The sequence below is a fragment of the Enhydra lutris genome, unplaced genomic scaffold, assembly GCF_002288905.1.
Source record: "Enhydra lutris kenyoni isolate GAN:26980312 unplaced genomic scaffold, ASM228890v2 scaffoldscaffold3, whole genome shotgun sequence".
In the NCBI taxonomy this organism is placed as follows: Eukaryota; Metazoa; Chordata; class Mammalia; order Carnivora; family Mustelidae; genus Enhydra; species Enhydra lutris.
In genome coordinates, this window is record NW_019154087.1 from 28,245,690 (window position 1) to 28,267,237 (window position 21,548).

A 21,548-nucleotide genomic window follows, 5' to 3' on the forward strand; every position below is an offset into this window, starting at 1 on the left:
TCCCTCCATGTGCACAAAGATTTGTTAATAAGGATAGTCTTGAGATAGCAAACTGTATCTGACACATGTATGGAGGGACTTTCCTGTAGGAAGAGCCCTGAACTGGAAATCAGAAGGCTATGGTTGCCATCTTCACCACTCTCCACCTTGCTATCTGGGCAACCAGGGAAATTCTGAATATTTCTGAGCCTTGTACAATCACTAAATGAGGAACTTGAAGTAATTATATTCAACTGTCTGCCAGCTACACAATTTTATGATACTGTCTTCTCTAATACACATAGAATAAGATGTAAAATACACAGGAAAATTAAGTACATTTTCAGATCATTACTTGGAAAATTTACATCAATATAATCCTGGTAAACAGAAAAATAAAAGCAGAAATGTGTTTAAAATTTGGGGCTTATTTTTAAAAACTATTAAATAAGATTTTGTGCTAGAAAATACTGAAAAATCCCCCACTAAAGTTCAAAAATTATTCCAGCTTTGTTTTTGTTTCAGGTATTGAATGAGAATATAACTCCTGTTCAAAGTTATGAGGTAATGGTTAGCTTCTCTACCTGTTTATTCCTGTGTTTCATTACTGTTGCTGTTAATACCCTATTTTGTTTTGTATCTTATGTGCCAAACACTATGTTAAGTATTTTACAATGTTGAAAATAATATGGCTTTAACCATATTTTACCAATGAGGATTCTGGGTTTTAAAAGTTTTGAATAACGGACATAGTATTTAATCCTCGATCTGATTCCATGGCCTGCCCTCTTATTATACTCCTCCCCTTCCTTTTCAGTTTATGTAAAGTCATTGCTAAGGATTACATGGATATCAGATGCAAGCTTATACCTATATCCATATTGAAAAGTTGCTTTTGTTTTCCTACCGACTTTCCCCCAGGAAATAATCTCATGGAAATAAACATCTATATCTTTAAGAATAGGCATGAACTCCACTCATAATCCATTATAATGTCTGCACTGTTTCACTGATGGTATGTAGAAACTGTTTTCACAAAGATAGGAAAATGTGTAGAGATCACAGACACACAGAGATGCTGGGGCCTAAGTCTTACATGTATCCTAACTGCCTGTGCATTTATAAAAAGATATTTTAGACATGTTTTCACTCCTTTGTTCTTGTTTCTCATTGTCAAGAACATTCTTTAGTCACAGTTGACTTTATTTTCCTGTGCTTTCTCCCTTAAGGATACTATACTGTCTGAAATGCTGGGTTATCTCTTGTTTCACATTTGTTCTCAGGGAAGGGGCACTCAGTAATTCTCACACTGAGATGCTTTTTCAGGCAGAATGCCACCAGCAGCATGTAATCGCAGACTTCTGATTGCACCTGTGTTACAGAATGACAAAAAAATGCTAGCCACAGTTGGTTTCTTGTTTCTCAATATATCAAACTCTTGGATCCATTGACTTCTTCCCTTGTATTCTTTTTCTAGCAGCATATTGAAGGCCTCAATATCATTACCCCACTTGGTGGAGATTGTAAGAGTCTCACGCTGACTCTGTGTTCCAATAAACGGACAGCTAAGGCTATTCGCTGTTGCCCTGTTGCAGTTGCTATGGCTGATTCCCGTACCCTTTGCAGACTGGATGCTTTTGCTACTGCTGTTGGCTTCATTTCTACTTTTAGATTCTTGATCTTCTTAAAAAATAAAACTGTTTTTTTTCCCCCAAAGCAGTAACTTGTTGTAAAAGCAAAATAGTATTTTGCTTTTTCATGGTTATATATTGATGGACAATTTTCCTTTTGAAGAACAGGTCCAGATCTTTAGACACGGAATTACATGTTATTCTCATAGGATGTTATTATATTTTGCTAGCTCAAAACTAAAAGAAACACTCAGAAGATTTGAAGGAATTTCCTAGCAATAAGACCTTTCTTTTGGTTATTGAGAGGCTTTCCTCATTTTCTTCTCTTTCCCCATGTTTAACTTAATTATTTAATACTAATCTAACTGTGTAATGGTCTCCCTAAAGATGTCCTCATTTTGATCCCCAGAACCTGTGTATATGTTACATTACATTACAAGGAAGATGGGACTGAGTTAAGGATCTTGGAATGGGAAGAGTATGCTGGATTATCCAGGTGGGACCAATATAATCACAGGGGTATTTATAAGATGGAGGCAGAAAAGTCAGAGAAGAGACATGGTGAGGAAATAGAGATTGGAATAATGTGCTTTGAAAATGAAGAAGGGGACACAAATGAAGAAATGCAGGCAGCCTCCAAAAGATGGCAAAGGAAATAGGTTCCCTGGAGAGCCTTCAGAAGGAAACAGCCCAGCTGATACTTGGGTTTTACCTAAGTAAGACTGATTCTGAACTTCTGATTTCCAAAATGTAAGATAATAAGTTTGTGTTATTTTAAGCCACTAAGTTTGTGGTAATTTGTTATATAGCAGCAATAGGAAACTAACTTACCAACCTATGATAAATTGAGTGTTTGGGGAAATTCATTAATAAAAAAAATGTATATTCTTCTTAATAAACATATATTAAAGGATAGGCACAGCAAAATACACATTTGTTTCAAGTGCACATAGAATACTCTCCAAGATATATCACATGCTAGAGTACAAAGTAATTATTAATAAATTTAAGTATACTGAAATCATATTATGTATCTTTTTTAACTACAATAGTATGAAACTAGAAATCAATTATAAGAAAAAAAAGGAAACAAACATGTGGAAGTTAAGCAAATTGCTATTAAACAACAAATGGGTCAAGAAAGAAATTAAAGAGAAAATAAAAAACACCTGAGACAAATGACAATGGAAATACAATGGTTCAAAATCTTTAGGATCCAGGAAAAGCAATTCTAAGAGGGAATTTTATAGTACTATAGTCCTGCCATAAGAAATAAGAAAAATCTTAAACAATATAACTTTACATCTAAAGGAACCAGGAAAAGAAAACTAAAGCCCAAAGTTAGTAAAAGAAAGGAAATAATAAAGAACACAGTGGAGTAGAGACTAAAACAAAAGAAAAGATCAATGAAACTAACACCTGGTTCTTCGAAAAGATAAACAAAATTACAAACATTTAGATAGACTCATCAAGATGAAGACAGAAATGACTGAAATAAATAAAATCATAAATGAGAAAGGAGGAGTTAACTGACACTGTAAATTTCTTAAAAAGTATGAGATCACTATGAAAAATTTTGCCAATAAATTGGACAATGTAGAAGAAATATAAATTCCCAGAAACATACAATCTTTCAAGACTGAGTCAGGAAGAAATTGGACATCTGAACAGACTGATTATTAGTAACAAAATTGAATTGATAATTTAAAAACTCCCAACAAAGTCCAGGGTCAAATGGCTTCATAGATGAATTCCATCAAACATTAAAGAAGAGTTAATATCTATCCTTCTGAAACTATTTCAAAAGACTGAAGAGGAAGGAAAGCTTACAAATTCTTTCCATGACAGTAATATTAGCCTGATATTAAAACCAGACAAAGACATTACCAGAAAGAAAGAAAGAAAAAAAGAGAGAAAGAAAGAAAGGAAGAGTGGGAGGGAGGGCAGGAGGGAGGGAGGAAGGAAGGAAGATTTCAGGCCAATGTCACTGAGGAGCATAGATGCAAACATCCTCAATGAAATATTTGTAAACTGAATTCAATATGTTAAAATGATAATTCAAGACAATCAAGTGGGATTTATTCCAGGGTATAAGGATGGTTTAATACCCACAAATCAATCAATGTGATAGCAACATTAACAAAATAAAGGGAAAAAAATCACATGATCATTTCAATAGATGCAGAAAAGGCATTTGAGAAAATTCAATATCCATTTATGATAAAAAATCTTAAAAAAGTGGATTTAGAGGGAACATACCTCAACATAATAAAAGCCATGAGTGACAAACCAATAGCTAACATCACACTTACTGGTAAAAAAATTGAAAGATTTTCTTCTAAACTCAAGAATAAGACAAAGATTTCCACTCTCTCCACTTTTATCCAACACAGTACTCGAAGAACTAACCATAGCAGTCAGAAAAGAGAAGGAAATGAGGCACCTATATTGGTAAAGAAAAAGTTAAACTGTTACTATTTGCAGATGATAAAATACTATAAACAGAAAACCCTTAAAGATTCCACCAGAAAAAACTATTCAGTAAAATTAAGGGATATGAAAGTAACATACAGAAATTTGTTGCATTTCTATACACTAAGAATTAACTTAACAGAAAGAGAAATTAAGATAACAATCCCATTTAAAATTGAATAAAGAACAAAATGCCTGGGAATAAACTTAACCAAGGATATGAAAGACTTATACTCCAAACTATAAAAAATTGATGAAAGAAATTAAAGAAGACACAAATAAATGTAAAGTTACACCATGCTCATGGATTAGAAGAATATTTTTAAAATGTTCATACTACTGAAAGCAATCTACAGATTTAATGCATTCCGTATCAAAATACCAACAACATTTTTCACAGAACTAAGATAAATGACTCTAAAATTTTTATGGAACCATAAAAGACCCCAAAGAGTCAAAACAATCTCAAGAAAGAATAAAGCTGAAGTTATCATAATCTCAGATTGCAAACTATATTACAGAGCTATAGTAATGAAAACAGTATGGTACTGGCACAAAAATAGACGCATAGATCAACGGCACAGGATAGAGAACCTACAAATAAATTCATGCTTACATGGTGAATTACTCTATAATGAAGGAGGTAAGAATATACAGGGGAAAAGAGAGTCTTTTCAATAAATGGCGCTGGGAAAACTGGACAGCTACATGCAAAAATGCAAAAGAATAAAATTGGATCATTTCCTTATACCTTACACAAAAATAAACTCAAAATGGAATAAAGACCTCAGTGTGAGACCTGAAACCCTAAAGAAAAAACTCCTAAAGAAAACACAGGTGGTAATCTCTTGGACATTGACTTTAGCAATATTTTTCTGGCTGTGTCTCCCCTGTCAGGGAAAGCAAAAGCAAAAGCAAAAATAAACTATTAGGACTATACCAAACTAAGAAGCTTTTGTATAGTGAATGTAATCATCAACAAAACAGGAAGGCAACCTACTGAATGGGAGAAGATATTTGCAAATGATATATCTGATAAGGGATTAATATCCAAAATATATAAAGAAGTCCAAACAACCCAATGAAAACATGGATAGAGGACCTGAATAGGCTTTTTTTTTTTTTTCAAAGAAGACATAGAAATGGGCAACAGACACATGGAAAGATGTTCAACATCACCAATCATCAGGGAAAAGCAAATTAACAACAATGAGATATCACCTGACCACAGTCAGAATGGCTATTATAAAAAAGACAAGAAATAGCCAGTGTTGATGAAGATGTGGAGAAATGGAGACACTTACACACTATTGGTGGGACTATAGGTTGGTGTAGTCACTATGGGAAACAGTATGGAGGTTCCTTAAAAAATTAAAAATAGGATTACCATGTGATCCACTAATTTCACTTCTGGAAATTTACCTGAAGAAAACAAGAACACTAATTCAAAAATAAAAAGGAATATTCAGTTCCTTTTAGCATTAATTTGCTAAGTCCATATGAAACAGTATTTCATTGTCAATTGGTGGTTGTGGTAGCTATTTGATGTTCCTTCTTGTGGGGCTGTTTGAATTAGGTACTTGCTTCTGTTCTCTAGTAATTGAGTAGATGTGCTGAATTTGCTCTTTTCTATTCAGCTGAAGATGACTTGTGGAACTGAATTTTCTGCTTATACTGTAGCTGACTCTGCCCCCACTTCCATACTCTTGGATGTGCCAACAAGCGAAAGTGAGTTTACTGTAAGGGAGCCTGCTCATATCTGAGTGTTAACACCCAAAACTATAAAATGCTTGAATGTCAAGAAATCTAAAATTCTCCATTTTTCTTTTTGTTTGTTTGGCTGTCTTTGTGAACTCTGGTAATTTGCCTCCATTTCTACCCTTTAGTTATTGATTAGATTAGAATTTCAGCCTCATTTCCTACCCAATTTATATTGATGTTTTCCTTAAGCCCTAATTCACCACAGTTATCTGAATTAGTTAGCTTCATGTCTCATTCCTCCTTTGATAAATGGTGACATTACTCCTTAGGTTTTCATTATTCATTTATTAATTCATCCAAAAAGAGTTTAGTAAGTGCCTACAATATACAAGACACAGTGCCGGACACTGAATATTCAATGATGAAAGGTTCAGCCCTTTCTAGACATTCTGCTTCAGTTTTTGTGGAGAATTGTGTAAGATAAAGTAATATAAAATGGTTCTAGAGTAATTGAAAATACCTTTGGATCATCAGATGGATCAAGAATATTCCTGTAAGTAATGTGATTGTTGGGGCAATTTCCATTATAAATAAATCATATTAAATAAAAATTGACATTGGAAGCGTTTGGAACAAGAAGTCAATAACAGGAAGTGGCTGGAGACAAATTTCAACAGAAAGAGAAGCAAAGATCATGTTTCTAGCCAGTGGTGTAACTAGCTATTACTGTGCTCAGGGCAGGTTCTAAGAAGTGTGCCTCCTTGACACAGTTCAAGAACTGGAAGGGAATAGAGAAATTATTTTCCAAATCTACCACATAATTTCATAGGGTAGTAAACTGGTAACAGTTTAGAAGAGAAGAAAATGAGGGCATTTATCTGAAGCAAGTGAAGTAAGTTTCCTTCTGAAGTCAGACCATCTTGGACTATGACATGAAAAGCAAGTCATTGCCATCAGTGCCTGAAACACTCATTCAGAGAAGAAAAAGCAGTTAGCATAATAGACTCAATCAAGAACTAAAAAAAAAAAAAAAAAAAAAAGAGAGAGAGAGTAATAGGAACAGGAAGTGGTGTTTTGTGATGAGAAATCTTACTAAAAATTAAGTCTTCATTCTCCAAAAGCAAATAACAGGAATGTTTATAACATGAAACCAATACCAAGAGGATAATGTCTCCTGCAGATATTCTGAGAATTATTTTTGTTTCTTTCCTGTGGCTAGTTTAGAGTTCATTCCCTGTCTTCCTCAGAAGATACCACCAGCTGTGTGGTACCAATTCCTTTTTTTTTTTTAAGAGAAGATTTTAGGACAGGCGGTTCTCAATGTCATAGGCTCTATATTCTGTTGCAAGACCTCATATAGAAGTCATGCATTCCGAGCCTTCGAGGAATGCTGGGGGCAATCTCAGGCCATCCTTAACTGGGATCTGTGATAGTATAATTTATAAGAAATATATATTTGGTCATCCAGATGACCAATTATATACTTCTCATATATTTTTTGTCTATGTCCACAGCTCCCAAAGCCCCTGGAAGGTTCTAAGTGTTGACAGTGATACAAAGTATGTTTTGTTATGTTAATTGGGTCACTTTTGTAAGCACCCAAAGATGGGGGCTGTTTTCCAGGAGAACCAAACAAATGATTAGAAGGTTGGAACTTTTAGGGAGGAAAGGAGGGAGGTGTTGAATTTGTCAATGGCCAATGATTTAATCAATTACGGCTATGTAATGAAGCCTCCATAAAAACCTGAAAGAACTGGGTTCAGAGGGCTTACAGGTTGGTGAACACTTGAAGGTGCTGGGAGAGGGGTGTACCTGGAGAGAGCTTGGAGGCTCTGTCCCTTCCCACATGCCTACACTATCCTTCTCTTTTATGTGGCTATTCTGGATTTTTATCCTTTTTACAACAAACTGGTGATCTTGTAAGTAAAATGTTTTTGAATTCTATGACCATTCTAGGAAATTAATTGAACCCCAGGAGGGGTTCAGCCCCAGCTGGTCAGAAGCACAGGTAACCACCTCTGCTTGTGACTAGTGTCTGAATGGAGAATCCTGAAGAGTAGAATCTCATGCTGTCTCCAGGTAAATAGTGTCAGAATGTAGTTGAATTCTCAGACGCCTTGTTGGTGTCTGAAAATTATTTGTTGGCGTGGGGAAATCTCTACACACACACACACACACACACACACACACACAAGTGCACACACACATACATTTTGGAATTGGGTCCAGGAATGCTTTAAGGATTAATTAAAAAATATTTCTTCATGAAGATCTCCTGGAATCAAAACCACATATACTTTTGAAGAAAAGAGAAGGCAGGGGTGATTTTTCTGTGAGTCTAAGTCAAATGTATGTAGGAGAGGAACATTTAAAATTATATTGAAATAGATAAGCATTTAAGGCATGAGCATAGCTACCTACTAGGAGGTAGCCTGAATAGAGAAAAAACAGAAAGTAAAGGGTATAGTGAATTTGTCAAATGGCTAGAGATGTGAGTAGGTAAGCCCTTGAAAACTTGACTGAGAAATCTAAGAAATATATTTGATCCTGTACTACTGAAGTTATTTTGTATAAATTTTGCTACATTTGTTTCCCACTGATAAAAAAAAATGTGCCTTTTATTTTGGAAGACTGAAATTAGTATTGAAGAGTAACTGAATAGAATATAAAAAATTTAAAAAATTAAGATTAAAAAGAAAGCTACTTTCACTCTATAAATATTTACTGAGTGTCTTCTATGTGTATAATATTTTCATAATGATATATAATGGATGGACATTACATATGCTAAACTATATAATTCATGAGAGCCCTTAATAATATAATATTTAATAGAAAGGATTAATAAAAATTCAACTTAAAAGTTAAAGAATTTTGTTTAATAGACACAATCAATTGTTGCCATGAAATTCCACTAAGGAGTCTGAAAAAAGGTGAATATTCAAAACAATTATAATGGATTATTATCTAGGCACTCAGCAATTATATGTTGAATATCTGCTATGTGTCATGACCATGATTTCTATGCTTGGAGTATTTCCCGTAAGACAAATAATTGTAATAGTAACAGAATAATTGTAGGAGAGTATTCCAATAAAATAATAGAGAAGGAATAATATTATAGAGTAGGCAAAGGGTTATATGGGATGTTTAGCAGATTGCAGAAGGACATGGGGTTAGTTGGCCTAGCGTTGCAGTAAGGGAAACTCTCCCTGAGGTTCAATTTTCCCTACACCTGACCAATTTAAAACAATCTCTAAAGTAGTCATAATCACAATTTCCAAAGTGTCCCTTGGAACACTGAAATTATTTTCACAAAGGAACTTCAACTTACAAAAAAACACAAACAAATAAGAAAATCATAATAGGGGGCACCTGGGTGGCTCAGTGGGTTAGCCTCTGCCTTCAGCTCAGGTCATGATCCCAGGGTCCTGGGATCGAGCCCCACATCGGGCTCTCTGCTGAGCGGGGAGCCTGCTTCCCCCTCTCTCTCTCTCTGCCTACTTGTGATCTCTGTCTGTCAAATAAATAAATAAAATCTTTAAAAAAAAAAAAGAAAATCATAATAGATTGGTAAAACTATCATAGTATATAATAGAGATAGTTCACTTTACTTTCTAAATCTTTACTATAGTTCACTTTACTCTCTAAATCTTTGCTATAACTTATTCATTACTATAATAGCCTTAAAAGGGGTATTTTTTCAGTCTTCTTTTCTTAAAATTCTGATTGAAGTGACAGATACCAACTGCATTGATAGTTTCCCCTTTCATATATTTACACTTAGTAAAAAGGGATATGATTTCAGTGACCAACTGATAAATTACAATTTCTATCTGGCCCCCAACTTTTTTTTTTTTTCTTTAAGTAGACATAGGACCTTAAAGAAGAAAGAAAGAAGCTCCATGTGAAGGAAGTCTGTTGTTTTCTTCACCACTTGCAGAAGCACTTATTATGCAAGGTTTTGGGTAGTCCCCTCCCAAATAAACATAAGTGATGAGAATGGTCTACTAGTCTGTTAGGATCCTTCTAGTTCCCCAAAGGAGGCCTAGCTATCTAGTTCCTATTAAGACACTAAGAGGAAAAGAATCTACCATCTGAGATGTGTCCAAATGAACTAGAGATCACAATACAGATTAGTTTAAGACTTGTGGCTCCATTGTGAATCTGAAACAGGCTAGGTAGTGAACTCACATAGAGTACAGATTAACCCTTGTTTAACCACTGCATATGCTTGTCAAAATCTAAAGAGGATTTCCTCCTTGGGCTTAACAGTGGATTTGCCTATAAATCTAAGATTTAATGATCTGAGTAGAATTAGCGCCATCTTCTTACATCCCCTGTACATATTTTTATTTTTACCGTAACAACAGTTATATAGTTTATTCATATTGACTTAAATATAGATTTCCCATAATAAAATGTAAGCCCCTCATGGGATATTATTTATTTTGCTAACCCCAGGCCTATCATAGTGTTTTGAATAGAATAGATGACTAACATGTAAAAATTAGTGTTTGTTGAATACATTTCCATAAGAACTGTTAGAAACACGAAGTTGAACAAGAAAAGTCTCAGGTCTCAAAGTGCTTTCAGTCTAATGAAGAAGACAGATGTAAACTAATGACAATTTAATTCACATAGAAGAAAACCCTAAATAAAGGCGTTAAATTTTTAAGCCTAAAATGGAAGAGATTATTAGATATACTAAGGAGTCTTCTTGGCAAAGTAAGTTTTGGAGTTTAGTGCTTTAAGACTGGAGATTATTTCCAAAGACAGGTTATTTCCATAGAGAGATGAGGGAGGTACAAAGAGGGAGCCCTGTAAGTTTTTCTAGACTTTAGACTTCTGTGATTTAAATAGCTTCCCTGCTGGTAGTGTTACTTAAGGTTTTATCAGAAGTCATGCATTCCCCTGAACTTTTTTGTATGCACATGACAGAAACCTAGTTTTAAGCTCTTTATGTAAAAATGAGATATTTTAATTGTTCATATAACTAAGCAGGCTTTGTGGGAAAATGAAATAAAGGACCTATTCCCTCTCCCTTCACTTCTTTTCTCTTATTCTAGAATAACTTTTTTAAAGGGTTGAAAACCTGCTCTACTAAGGCAAACTGAGTTGGACTGAGAGTTGATCTCTCTGACATAAAATTTAGAAAATCATGAGGCACAAGTATTCAAAGAAGCACTATCCACAATAATCAAAAAGTGAAAACAACCTAAATGTCCAACAACTGATTAATGGATTAAAAAATGCAGTGAGTATAATATACAATGGAATATTATCCTGCAATAAAAAAGAATGAAGTACGAATACACACTTTAACATGGAAATATTATGTCAACTTAAAGAAGACAAACAAAAAAGACCACATATTTTATCATTTTATTTACATGAAATGTCAAGAATAGGCAAATGCTTAAGGAGAGAAAGTAGATTAGTAAGTGCCAAAGGCTGGGGGTTATGGTTAGAAAGTAGATCAGTAATTGCCAAGAGTTAGATGAAGAATGACTGCTAAAGAGTTCAGGGGTTTTTTTAGGGTGATGAAAATATTCTAAAATTAGATAGTTGATTGTGGAACTGGATGAATATATAAATAATGACCAAGTTATGCACTTTTAAAGGGTGAATTTTATGGTATGTGAATTATATCTCAATAAACTATTATAAAAATTCATAAAGAAGGGCTTTAGTTGACCTAGATTGATACAGGAGCTAATCTTTGCAGTTACAGGGGGAGTGAAGAACATGCTAATTCATCTTGCTGAGGATAGGTGCTCATTCTTGGGACAATTAACAACAGTGGAGAAGGAGTTAGGATAGTTAAGAAGATGGCTACACAAATTCAGAGCACATGGTTGGATTAGAAGGAAATAATTTCCTAGGAAAAGATCAAAGTTATTCCCAGAAGGAAGAGAGAAGTGATGTGGGTAGATTAAAAAATAGATGTCTACTCTGAGAGATCAGTTTGAAAAGCCTAGATATGGCTTTAGCAATCAGCCAAAGTAGTGCTTGCTGTGGTGTATTGCAAGCCACTTCCTCAGTTCTGTGGCATGTATCTCCCAACTACTGGGCGCATTGACTAAGGACAGCTCACAACTATGTTTTCTCTAGGAACTGCCCTTGGCAAAAAAGAAACTGCCTTATTGCCTTACAGGAAAGACTGCTCACCTTCCCTATAAGGCAACCTATATCCAGAAGTGGTTCCAGTGGGAGTCTAATATGGCTAATATTAATAAATATTAATTAATAAATTATTAATTAATAAAAGGCTAGACCCTTTACCCAATTGGGACACCTCTCTTTTTAAGATTTTATTCATCCATTTGACATACAGAGAGAGAGAATGAGAGAGAGACAGAAAGAGTACAAGCAGGGGGAGAAGCAGAGGTACAGGGAGAAGCAGTCTCCCTGCTGAGGAGGGAACCCAGTGTGGGACTTGATCCCACAATTGGGACATCTTTGAAGGGTCATCCAGCACAAGGACTCCTGAAAGTATAACTTGAGGTCTCTGTCCCAACTGCTTCTTTATTCAACTTCTTCCTTTGCTCAATCTTACTTCCCTTATCCTTTATGTGTGTTGTTCCTAAGAATATTTCTCAACAAACTTACTATATGTAAATATCAAATTTATTTCCCAGAGAACTTATGACAGTTAGTACCAGGAGCAGCCCTAGGAAGCACACTCTAAAATGAAATTTGGAGCTGGATCCCATTCCAGTCCTGAGGATATCATCACTGGGACTGATAGCTCCCGGCCTATGGTTTCAGTGTAATTGCTAAAACTTTTTTTTCAGTAGTGAACTGGGATGGAAAGCCAGTGATTGATGGCTGCAATATCTCAGACATATGAGAGGTAGGAGGAAATAGTAATGATAAGGATTATAGAACTGGATGGCTGTAGCAAAAACCATTAATTCATTGAAAAAAGAAAACAAATGGTGGAGGGTAATCATCAATATAAAACAAATTTTGAAAGACCAAGAGCCTCCTAGGGAAGCATATAAAGAATAAAGAGATTCTCATCCCCTGTGGCTGGAGGTCAGAGAAGGGTAAGGATCAGGTCCAAGGCTTAATTTTATGAGTAGCAGAACTCCAGAGAAGTTCAAATTTTCAATTCCAACAAGTCTGCTATGCCAAGATCAGGGCTCTGACTGAGAATAAATGGACCCTGAAACTTGGGATGGTGATATTTGGATCTCTGGGTCAAAACACTTAAAAATCTTAATCTTCAGATTCCTCTCAACTCCATGTCCGGGAATTATATCACCTCTCCACGAAAAAGGCTAGCACTTCCTCCTTGCTTGACAATGCACAAGCTTGTGACTTAGAAAACAAGGTATTTTATCTCTCCCACTATTCATCTCCATCTTCTCTCCTGGCTACCAGATTAATAAGTAGGATCCAGCAGCAGTATGACCAGGTAAAAAAGAATAAGCCCCCTCAAGGAAGAAAGGGTCTATAGGTCAAAAGATGAAGACCTAGTCCACATGTGCCAGCAAGATTCAGGACTGGATCCTGAAGAAGGTGAATCAAATCAGGGAGACATAAATTTGAATAACAGAGGATTTTTCAATATGGATTCACCTTCCAGAGATATAGTATTTAACATCCTGAAGCCTTGGGAGATGAAAATGGTGATAATATACTGCTTAGTTGGAACTGTGAAGCTTGGGGAAATTGATGGCTCATAGTACATGAAGTAGAATTGCTAGAGCAAATGGTAGAGTAAGGGGGATTAAAAGTTCTGACAGGCTTGCTAAAGATGATATATTACAACAGACAGAAAACTCATGAGATGACTGTTTAATGAAGAGGCCCAGAGAACACTGTTTATCAAAGTGACAAAGAATGTGTTACTGAGAGAGGAACCAGAATTGTTAAGAAGTTTAGTAGCAGCTGTCATCTAAAGGCTACAGTTTTTACATAAGGAGGATCCCACGTAGTAAAGGGATGATAGGATCCCAAAATAAGCAATCCAACATTTTAACCACCAGAAACAAAATGGGTACAATATTTGTAATTAACAGAAAATTTGGCATGACAAATGGGGGCTTAATCTGCAGAAATCTGTGGAGATGACTAATAGTACACAGAGCTCCTGGAACAAATAACTAGGCTGTTTACAAGATATTGTTTATAGATTGTTCAAACTATATTTAAGAAAATTGGCTTTTAAACTGAGCCACTTCACAGGTCAGAGCCCACTGAAAGGTCCTCAGGAAGAAGAACCTTGCATTACCATTATCAAGTGTTCATGGTAATGATTTTCCTGGTCTTTGCCCAAATCACAGCCATTTATTGTAGCCATGTAGTCATGTATTACATGCTGGAGAAATTCTTAGGTGTTTTATTGAATTCACATGCAGTGCAGACTAACCCTGATTTAAACATGTTGATCATCAGAAGCTAAATAGGACTTCCTCTTGGAAACGATAGGTATTATTTTGGTGACCCACTAATGCACCAGTCCTGGTATTCATGCACTTGGGTAGTTCCTTTCCACAATGATTCAGAGACTGACCATTTGATTTTGACCAATGGAACACTAACAGGCTAAATACAAGCAGAGGCTTAGTAAGGTTTGCACATTGGAGCTGGTATTTTAATGCTTTCTCTTCGAACCCAGAGCCACTACTTGGAGATATCCAGCTATCCTGATGGATATGTCATGTGGATAAAGTGAGATATCCAGCCAGTCCCTAGTTTTTACAAACACTCTTCCAGCTGAGGAGTGAAATGTGAGTAAAGAAGACATTTTGGACATTCAAGCATCAGCAGTCAGCACATGGAACAGAAGAACCACCCAGCTGAGCCCAGCTCAGATTGGAGAATAATGGGAAGTAACACATTTCAAACCACTAAGATTGGGGTAGTTTGTTCATGTGGCAATAGATAAACTAAAAACTTTAATAAAGATATGTGGATAATATAGGCACAGAAAATAACATAATTGGTTACTGACAGATAGGAGTCATTTAAGCATGGTACCTTATTCACAGTCTAATTTGAAATACAGCATAGGCATGCAGGATTCTGAACTATAAAATGGGAAACCTGCCATATATGAGAAGTTCAGAGCCATCATTTATTCAATGTTCTGGGTAAAAACTCCCTTAAAAAGATGATGTAAAATTATACTGGTGATGCAAATAGGATAAAAGAGAAGAAGTTAAACTGAATAGAGTAAATATGATTGTAGATACCAATAAAATGGAAACAGAGAATAAGAAATAATTCATTTACATAGTCCAATAATTTAAGTAACATAGGTATATACAGTCACAGAAAAGTTAAAACCATTTGATTTCAGGTAGAAGCAATAAGAAATGAAAGTTCATACTATAAACTAAAGCTGTTGATGTTTTAAGACATTGAGAACAGAGACTATAGCAGTATTTTCATTTCTGTGGCCTTAGAATCTGCTGTGGGGCCTAAAAACCAAAACCCCAAGCTAAACCAACACTACTAGCTTCCAATTATAGTGAGAGTAAAGTCCATAGACCTTTTATGCCTTCAAGGCCCTCTATGATTTGAATTTTGCCCATTACCCAAATCTTATCTTTGAAGACTTTGTCTTCCACTTAATATTCCTGCTACATTATCCTCCTTTCTGAGTTTCAAACATGTGAAGCATGTTGCTTTTCCTATGACCTACCATGGGGTCTTTGCAGGCCTTCATTTTCTCATTAGTTATATTTCAACTTAAATGTCACTACAGAAGGTTCTTTTTTCCATTATACCTAATGTTGTTCCCATCCCCAACACTCTTTTAGTAGCTCATGAGCAAGCTTATTTCTTTGACACTTTACTCAGACCAAATAGCACAGGAATACATTATGAAATAAAATTCAAAAAATATGCCCTATGTAAGCATAGGGCCTATGAAGTCCATGTAATGTTAATAAGGCAGACCCCGTGTGCTGAAATACTGCCCATCTCTAACCTGAAATAATATGTAGATGGTGAGTCTGCAGTTCTACAATCCTTAAAACTATTTCCCTCCAGCCTCCAGAGCTCTTTAAACATGGGCATGAATAACAGGAAGGAAATGAGAGAACTACATTCACTTACTTCATCCTTTCATTTTTTATGGCCATATTCAATTATCTATCATCTATTATGTACCTATGAATCTGATTATTGTCTGTGTCCCAGAACAAATGTCAGCTCTATGAAGGCAGAGATATTGTCCGTTTTTTTTTCATCACTAGCCATCCAGTGCTTAAAACCTAGCACAATGTATACTTCTGAATTAATACATTAAAATTTGGCATTAGGGAGAGAAACTGTTTTATTCTAAGTCACAGGGCAGTCCACATGTCCAGAACAAATTCATGGGTATCTCCAGCAAAGTCCCAAAGAGCACTAAGTGTACATGGTTTTTACTTACTTCAGATAACTCTTGAGAAAGACTGAATCAGATATTACTGGTCTACTGGCCACCATAGTGTTCAATCGCAACAAAATCCCACCATAAGCTGAGATCACATAATTAATCACTAAAATTAAAGTAGTATTTACTTTGGACCTATATCTTTTTTTTTTATTATAGTAGAAATGTTGGTTGAAAATTATATCTTGATTATTGAGAAAATTTGTCCACATTTCTAATGTTTACAAATATTTTCCTAACTTCCTAACATGTCACTTGCTTTGAGACATATTTCACTAGAATTTCTGAAGTGGAATAGTTCACATGACTGGAATGGGATTAGATTGAGAGTCAGGAGATCTGGCATTGATATTTATTTTGTTATTTATAATAGCTTTGGTATTGGCTTTGGGAATATCATTTTACTGTAGCCTGAATTTCACCTTTTGCAAAATAAAATACTTGGACCACAAGTTTTCTATGCTTCCTGTATGCTCTTAAAATCTAAGATCAGAATGTAGATCAGACAATCAATTTGAAGTTGATGGTGAGAAGTTAGCAGTTCCCCTTTTCCATTTGGACATCAACCAATGCATCAAAAAAAAAAAAAAAAAAAAAAGGAAGAAGAAGAAGAAGAAAGAAAGAAAGAAAAAGCAAAAGCAAGAAACAGGCAAAATCCAGATTCAGATAAAGTATAAGTCAACAAAACCCCAAACCACAAACTGGTAGATGTTGTGAAGGGAAAAATAAAAGTACAGAGAGGATATTTATGGCAGTTGGTCACCAAGAATCCAGCAGATATTATTTTTAAAGTAAAGTGTACACTGAATACAAACTACTCTTGTTTGCAATTGTTGGACAGAGAAGCAAATGTTGGCCAAAAAAAAAAAAAAATTTCTTCACATGAATATGGTTGAAAAGCAGAGGATATAGAGCCGAATGAAGAATTACTTAGAGAACAGAATTACTTTTCTCTAAGTAATTTTTTCTTCTTTTATTAAGAAGAAAAAAAATCTGTCCTCATGGTAAATAGAAGGGGGATATAAGACATTTCACTACAAAATGATCTGCCTAAATATCTCCTACCTGTTGGATTGGAAGTAAAAAAGGTTAATTCTGTATCACATGTAAAGTAGTTGTTAATCTGGATCAAATCACAGGTCCCTTCCTAAGCAAAATTTTTCAAATATATGAGCAAGAATAAAGATGCATACATACAAAAATATTATGACTAAAAAAGGAAGAAAGGAATATAAAGCAAGTCAGATGATAAAACCTCAGAAAAATATTGCCATGGAAAGATGAATTTTGAAACCAAATACCCTATCATTAATATTCTAGAATGTTAATGTCACTATTTCCCCTATATATTAAGAATATAAAGAATGAACACAAGATCTCAGAAAAGAGATATTCAGATATAAGGAAAAGATAAAATATAGGTTATTTATGTTAAAAAAAAGTAGAAGGAATAAAACCTAATCATAACTGAAATAAAAAATTGGAATCAATACCAAAAAACTGGAAACTGCTAAAAATATATAAGGGGCATAAAGAAATAAGCTGAATAAAATATAAATGAAGAATTAAAATATGGAAGGAAGGGCATCTTCCTATCTCATTCAGTAGAGCAAGTGTGACTCTTGATTTCAGGGTTGTGAATTCAAGCCCCACTGGGTACAGAGATCACTTAAAAAAATACGTAAGGAAATGTTCAGCTAGGGAAGCCAGAAGAAAAATTCTCAATATAGGCATAATTGTAATCCCAAAAGAAGGAAATTGAAGTAAATGAACAAATAAATATTTAAAAATTCAATACAAGAGAATTTTAAAATATTGAAATATTGCAGCTAAACGTTGAAATAGCATAACATATCTGAGAATAATGAAAACTAGATATAATGTAACAGTTTCTAAACTTCAAGGATGAGTTATTCCCTTAAGCATTAATACATGTAAAAGGGGATTAATACATGTAATTTTCTTTAATAACATTAAACACAAGAGTACAGTGGTGCTATACATTTAATTTTGACCTAAGGATGTCATACACTGTCAAACTGTTCTTTAATATCAATGTATCAAATAAATACTTTTTCAAAATAAAAGAACTCTGGGAATATCAGTCCATTGAAACCTTCTTGAAAAAACTAACTGTGGATTGAACTTTAGCCAGATAAGAAATAGACTGAAATATTAAAGCAATAAGCACTGGTTCTATTTACCATAGGGAAAAGAAATGATGTAACTATGGAAGTTTAGAGATAAAGGGCGATAGAAGTATATCTTAAATTATGTTCCCTAAGAAGCAGACTCTGAGATAAAGGTTTGAGTGCAAACAATTTTTTAAAAAGAGGTGATTACAGTAAGCACCAATAGAAAATGAGGAAGTCAAACAGAGGGAAGTTGTTATTAAAGGTCTATCATTAAGTAATGGGCAATGGGGGCTTGATCCTATTGAGCTGCTTTGGAATAAAGTACAGAACAAGTATTGGGGTTTTCCCAATCAAGGACTAGGGGAGCTGGTGCGATTACCCACCAACATTTTGCATTAATTAAGAAATATTAATTCTTCAGTACGTTGGCAAATAGCTTTGCCAACAGATCAGAAAAAGTCCTTAGGCAAAGAGTAACATGTACTTGCTATCAGCATATATGTACATGATGACTGCAAACCAGAAATAGGGTAACAATGACATTACATGGTAGAAGTATGTGTATGCATGTGCATGTGTGTGTGTGTGTGTGTGTGTGTGTGCTCATGCACTTGCAAATATTCCCTGATTTATAGTATCTGGAAGTCAAATAATATCACTTAATGTTGATTTTTTTAAAATGTACGTATAATAGCCCAAAGTTAACCAAAACCAAAAATAATATAGTAAACTCAATTTGTTAGATTGGGAAAGGGTTGAGAAAGGAGGAATGAAAATTTTATCTTTGTTAATAATACAGAGGTAATGTAATCTAAATACATAGAGTATAAAAGTAATGCATAAATTTATAGATATGCTAAAAAAATCTTCCAATTTTCAGAGGAAACAATGCAAACTGACTACAGAGTAAAAGATTTTTAAAAAGCAAAGTTACATGAATAGAAGGCATAGCATAAAATAATAAGAAACTTAAGCTCAAATCTCTCTAAAATTTCAACCTAGGTAAATGGCCTACTTATTTTAAGTAAAATGTTGGTCTGAAGTAAAGTCTCTTGTAGGCAGCATACAGATGGGTCTTGCTTAAAGTTGAAGGGATGAAAATCTATTTACCATGAAATGGAAGTTAAAACAAAGTGTGGGTAACAATAATTATTTTGGACAAAATTGACTTTAAAACAAAGGCTCTTAAAAGAGACAAAGGACACTACATAATAATAAAGGTAAAAATCCAACAAGAGGATATAACAATTGAAAATATCTATGCACCCAATATGGAAGCATCTAAATACATAAAGCAACAATTAATATACATAAAAGAAGTTGATAGTAATACAATAATAGTAAGAGACTTTAAAATCCTGCTTACATCAATTAATAGATCATTCATACAGAAAATCAATAAGAAAATAGTGGCTTTGAATGACACATTGAACCAGATGGACCTTACAGATATATACAGAACATTCCATCTCCAAACAACAGATTATGCATTCTTTTCAAGTGCATGTGAAACATTTGTCAGAACAGATCACGTATTAGGCCACAAAACAAGTCTCAATAAATTTAAAAAGATTGAAATCATATCATGCGTCTTTTTAGACCACACTAGAATGAACTTAGAAATCAATCACAAGAAAAAATTAGGAAAGAACACAAATATATAAAGGCCAAATAACATGCTAAAAGTAATGAATGTGTCAACCAAGAAACCAAAGGGAAAATTAAAAAAAAAAATAGAGACAAGTGAAAATGAAAACACAATGGTGCATCAGCAAAAGCTGCTTTAGAAGAAAAGATTATAGCAATACAAGCCTATCACAAGAAACAAGAAAAATCTCAAATAAACAATCTAACCTTATACCTAAAAGAGCTAGAAAAAGAGGAACAGAGCCCAAAACCAGTAAAGCGAGTAAATAATGACAGAGAATATATTTTGTTTTCAAGCACCATGAAAACATTCATTAAATTCATATCTTAAACTGAGAAAAGCCTCAGCAAATTCCAAAAATATAAATAATGTATTCATTATCTAGGATGCCATAAAGTTGGAAACGGGAACAAAACCAGGAAAAAAAGCTTTAGCATCTGGAAATTTTATATTTATAGTATACCATTCTTTCTTAAATGCTTTTGGTTTAATATGAAATCCAAAGGGAAATTTCAAAGCATTCAGGATGGTGGGTTAGGGAAGGGGAATTGTATACAAAGCAAAAACCAGAAACTGTGTGATATACAACTAAAGTGAAGTTTAGAAGAAAATATATAGACTTAAAGAAAAATACATAAGAAAGAATGCAAGCAGATAAAGAAAGCTTTCAAGTTAATGAGTAAGAAAAAGAACAATAAAATAAACCTCTAGAAAGTAGGTGTGATGAAGTTTAAAGTAAAAATCACTGAAGTAGGAATATCTGGCTGTGTTGCAGGAACTGGTTTCAGCAAACCCCCACTTTACCTCACCTCCCAAAGCCAATTACAATTGCAAATCTAAGTAAATATATAAAGGCTGTTTCTTCAAGACATTGTAGAACAAGACAAACTGAATATAAGGAACCATATCCTCAGGAAAATGGAAATGAAGGAGAGCAGGAAACTATATAAGATGCCACACAACCTCTTTGGGAATTGCTGATTCTTACCATAAAACATAGGTGTAGGACAGCAGGAAGGAGGTTAAAGCTTACAGCAGTCTCACTGGGCAATTCAAAGTTCAAGATTAGCAAGGGTGCTAGGGTTGATAGCTATACTTTCAGAAAAAAACAAGTCACAGAAAAATGGATCCAACAGACAGATCACAATTTTCCCAAGATACATTTGCAAATTCCTAACTTGTGAATGCACAGAGTTTTATGTTCAGAAACCAAACAGAAAGTGACTACTAAGTGGCAAAAAATTAAGCAGGGATTCTTGTGGTCTTCAAGTGCTGAGGAGACAAAAATTAGGGTTCAGGGCCTGCCAAAGAGAAAAAGCCAATGGAAACACCTCAGGCTTTCCACTCACAATCCAGAAAAGCTGTTCCTTTTAACTAAGTGCAAATTGGAAATGCACTAACCTTAACTAGTCAAAGCTGGCTGATCTTACTCAGTTCGCCTACTAAAGAAATATTCCATCCATTGGAAGATATTATAAACCACAGCTTCCAAAATTTTTCATTAGTAATGTCCAGCAATCAATTAACACTAACAGTCTTGTCAAGAAATAAGAAGGTGCAAATGTCCAAAACTAAAGGAAGAAACA